At 30.7% G+C, this 5,310-nt stretch overlaps 1 pseudogene; it reads left to right on the top strand.

Moving 5' to 3' along the window:
* Positions 1-328: 328 nt before the first annotated feature.
* On the top strand, positions 329-449 carry LOC112472452 (annotated as a pseudogene).
* Positions 450-5,310: the final 4,861 nt, after the last annotated feature.

Genomic DNA, 5,310 nt, shown 5'->3' on the forward strand with positions numbered 1-5,310 from the left:
TAAATGATGATCTCATTTAGCTCTGATTAAATTACAACAACTAGATAAATCCAGACAGCAACATTTTACTAATTTAATTAGGTATGGTATTGCTTTTCTGTATTTCCTCTCTGAATGACTAATAGTTGGACCCTACTGTTTTCCTACACAAGATTCTCTGAACTTCTATTGGACAGGCATATGTAAACAATAGGCAAACTATAACTAACTAAATGATATCTTATATTTTCTTCAGTATTTATTCTTGAATAGATTTTATGACACATGGCAAATAATTGTTTTCTTCTCTATTTAAAATAAAAGAAAACCCTCAAAGAGTTACTTTATTGTCTACGACCATGCCACCCTGAACAAGTCTAATCCTGTCTGATCTTGGGAGCTAAGCAGGGTAGGGCCTGGTTAGTACTTGGATGGGAGACCACCAAGGAAGACCAGGGGTGCTGTCGGCATAAAAATAAATAAATAAATAAATAAGTAAATAAATAAATAAATAGTTACTTTATTTTCTCAAGAAATACATTTAACAATTATTTTGAGATAAGAAGGATGAATTTCACTATAGAAAGCCTAATCCACCCTATCTCTAATATTTTCTTAATTATTATTTTATTAAGATTGATTTTTCAATCTTTTAGCTCAATATTTGGTTTATATTATGTTTCTTTTCTCTCTTTATTGTCTGTTTTTCTCTCTAATGTGCCTAAGAGGATAGAATCTGTAATTCAACTTTAAAATTTCTGACTTTCTTATATATCAATTAGGGATTAGATTTTCGGTTTCACAAATAAAAGTAACTGGAATAAGATTAAAATTAATTTTTTTTCAAATAACAGCAAATCTAGACATAGGCATCCCAGGCACAGGGTGGCAGCTGTTAAAGGAAAAAATAAAAATAAAAATCATGCCGGAAAAGTTGAACAAGGTAAAGTCAATTTTATTCCAATAGTATTGGAACAGGAGAGTTCATACTGAACTCAATTTCATTAAAACAAAAACAAGGGAGTTCTTAAGACTAAGCGATTTTCAAGGATGTTTTATATGACGACTGAATCTGTGTTTCAAGGAAAATATCTCTATGTGCTTATACATTCAATGAAGTTCTCTAGAATAGTCACTAACTTGGCTTACTCACTGCAAATTCAGACACTTATGAGTTTGCAGATGTAATTCAAGAACAGGAGGACCTGCAAGATTGACTACCTGGACTTTTGTTTGTAGGAATATGGATATAAAAGTACATTTTTAAGAAGCAGATAAAGTTAAGTTGAAATATGAAATATGTATATAAATGACACTTTAAAAGACTATTGGGGAACAAGAAACGAGATCTGAAATAATGCAAAAAAAAAATTGTTTTTTTTTTTCTACATCTATCCATATTGTTGTAGGTGGCAAGATTTCATTCTTTTTATGGCTGAGTAATGTTTCATTGTGTGTCTATTCAAAAAACTGGATGAATTTTTTAAATACCAATTGTTTATAACAGTTTTACTCTACTGGGAATATAAACTTTAGTGCTCATAATTGCCAAGGTTGAAAAATTTGAAGAATTAAGAACTGCCCTAAAAAAGAGGATTCAGAGAATCAAGCAAAATATTTTGCATGCAAACTTCCTTTGAGACATTTTGCAACTTCTAGCTATACATGTATAATATAAGCCAAGAAAACTCAGCTTCTACATGGCTAATGTATTATGTCTTACATCGTGGAAACAAAGAATTAGATATAAGGGCCTTCACTGAGACCCCAAAAAGGCTCCAACTCAAATAATAATTTCAAATGGGTCAAAGTGATCTGCCCATAATCTAATGCCTTCCTGAAAGGAGAAAATAAATTTCTATGTATTGCAAGGAATCATCATTCAGAATCTCTACATTTTTAAGTAAAACATAACGCCTTTTATTCAAGCATACCAGAAAATAAGATTCATTTACCAGAAACCAAAAATAAAAAATAGAATCAGACTCATAGATAATCCTGATGCTAGATTTAACAGAAAATAACTTTAAGATAACTATAATGAATATTTTCAACATGATAGATGAAAAATGGAGGCTATCATAAGTGATCTTGACTCTATGAAAAAGAATTGAATGGAATCCCTACAAATGAAATATAATATATAAAGTAAAGAATCAATATATGAGTTTATTATTGCTATCTATAGCAGTAGATAAGTTTAGAATATTGAAATATATCGAGTAGGAAATACATAGATCAAGCATTAAGATTATAAAGGATGAAAAATACAGAAAAGGGATTAAGAATAGTATAAGATGCATTTGTATAATTGGTTTCACAGAAAAGAGAAACAATGGAGTAGAATCAATAGAAATATTGGGCAATAATTTTCCAAGATAAGGGAAAGACATCAGACCAGACTCAGGATGTTCTATAAACCTTAAACAAAGCATAAGGCATATAGATTATATATATATATACAATATATGCATATACATAGCATACTATATACATATAGTATATATTTATATATTCTTTATGTAGCATTGTACAGTACACATAGTATACATAGTGTATATAATAGGGTATATACATGTATCTATATGTCTACATACACTCATCTGAATAAAATAATTAAAATTTTGAGTACTCTATCTAATCTGGTTCCTTCTCATTCTCTAGGTTTTTTTTCCCCCCACAGAACTTTACTGCTTGAAATCACCTTTATTTATTGTCACACTGACTTCTAAGTTAAAAGGTAAGTTCTGTGATGACAAAGCTGTTATCACAAAGCTGCTTAATCACACTAAATAAATCAAAGCCTGGTTTATAGTAACTATTCAATTGACATGTTTTGAGTGAATGAATGTTGAATGTATGTAACCTCTCAGGGAGTTGATGAAATTCCCATTATTTTAATATGACATTTTTTACAGTTTTTTTTTTGAACCTGCATTAATTTTATCTTGTACATGAACACAGGAGGTAATATTAGCTTCATTACACTCGTGGTACATTTAAGATTCAAAGAGTTGTATTTGTGCCTGAAGTCGCACAGCCTATGCATAGCAAGACCAGAATTGGATCTTTGTACTACATTGTATAAAGTGGAGCATAGTAACAAGAATTCCATTATTTGATATGATAATGTCTGTAACAATTACATGACAATAAGCTGTAGTTAAAGTTAAGTTGTTAAACTCTGGAACAAGAAATAACTCTTGCTTGCCTTTCTAGGTAAAGTACCAAGTAGATCCAAGAGCCAAGGGAAGAATATACATATACTGGAGTACAGTGACTCTCACTAAAGATATAGAAAGAGATTTGATTTCAAGAAATTACAAACAAGCCATTATAATTGTAACTTCACTGTTTTGGTCTTTGAACTATCTGAATTGGTCTGAATCAAGTTTACCAGTTATGCTTTCTGGTTTATTTGAACAAAAAGCATCTCTTTCTCTCTCTCGCTCTCTCTTTCTCTCTCTCTCTCTCTCTCTCTCTCAAAAGGTACTACACATTTCTCCTTTAATAGGAGATTTAATAGGTCACTGTAGGTTGCTGTGATGTATAAAACTTAGGCCGATAATTTTTCCAGTTATATTTTGTATAAGAGCAACCTACTGTCAGAGGAGTACTTTCTGGAATTATAAATGCCTATGTTCTCATAAGACTTTATATGCAATTTTTTTGAAAATATAGCTCTGCCATAACTATTAGAATCGCCTAGAATGACAGGTTAAACACCATGGCTGTTAAGGTAACTTATTCTAGTTTGACCTCAGTGTAAAAGAATGTTATTTCTGAAAACCATATTTCTTCATCATAAAAATTAAATTATTTTATCAGACCCAAAGCCATTTTTAGCTATTAATATGCAATTATATTTTCATGAGATTTAAAGTGTAAAATTAATTACCATTTTAATATTTGATTTTGCCTTCATCTTTTATATTATAAATGTTACTGAAGTTTTTTTCTCTAGATACAATACATATTAGAAATATTGAATATGATGCCACTTAAGTGGAGGCATGACAAGTGTCATTGCCAAACTTTGAGGTCCAGAACGATATTAAATTAGTACAATATTTATAGAAGTGTCAGTATGAATGATGCTAGAGTCATTTATTTTACAAGCAACAAGTGGTCTTAGGCTTACATTTGATGTGCTCATCATCATTCTCAGCATAATTGGAATGTGATATAGAAGGCAATAAATATGTATCCCAAAAATGTACATAATTGAGGAATAGAAACAGATTTCAGAAATACATGGCTTAAATTGATGTCCTGAGGTACTGGCACAGCCGGAGGCCTTACTTCATTATGCTATTGCTTCACACTGGGAGAGAATAGCATAAGAATATCTTTCTAGCTGTGAAAACACCGACACTCTCCTTTCCTTATTGTGAACATAGTCATACTCTCCAAGTTATATACTCAGAATTTGTGAATAATTATCTGTTTCTGAAAGAAATGGGAATTCTTTGGAGAAGTGAGGAGATTTCGTAGTGTGTATGTTGAAATGCGTCTCAAATTAGAAAGCACTGATGTGTCTTCTGAATGAAATTTCAGCCACCATGGATAGTAAATTCCCATATTAACTGCAGATTCATTTATTTTTTTATGTGTGCTGATATTCAAATTAACATCGTCTCAGTTGACACATGGGATCAGAGTGAGAACAGATGAAGAATTAGGCAAGGTGCTACTACTCTCACTTAATACGTGTGTAAAATCACTTGAGAAATCATTTAAAAAGAAATCACATATAATAAATGCAGACCTAGGTAGAATATAGCTATCATTTTAATGAATGACAAAGCTGCTCCCAGTTTAAATACTTCTTAAAAATTTGTATCCAAATCTATTGCCTTATTCTACCCAAAATAACTCGAAGAGTTTCTTTGACTTTTCAATTAACCGGGTAAAAGAAACTTGGATATTTCAGTTATGTCACTTCAGAGTTTATTTGAAGCATTAATTTGATAATAATAATTGACTTATTTGGAAAACAAAGTTTTTATATTTGAAAGAAAATAAAAAAGAGATGGCACCAAATTAAGTGCACATGCTAAAAATTCCATTACAAAGTGAGATAATGGAAGAGAATGATAAGTAGGATCCTATTTTTTATTCTATAACAAATGATAGAAATAAAGTTATTCATTATTGACCAAATTAAATGATTCTTAGTTATAATGAGTTGAATACTGTCCCCTCAAAATTCATGTCCACCTAAACCTCAGAATTTGACCATCTCTGGAAATAGAGATTTTGCAAAAGTAATTAGAATGAGGTCATACTGAGTTATGGTGGACTATAAATCCAATAACTGGTGTCCTTATA

The sequence above is a fragment of the Pteropus alecto genome, unplaced genomic scaffold (assembly GCF_000325575.1).
Source record: "Pteropus alecto unplaced genomic scaffold, ASM32557v1 scaffold76, whole genome shotgun sequence".
NCBI lineage: Eukaryota > Metazoa > Chordata > Mammalia > Chiroptera > Pteropodidae > Pteropus > Pteropus alecto.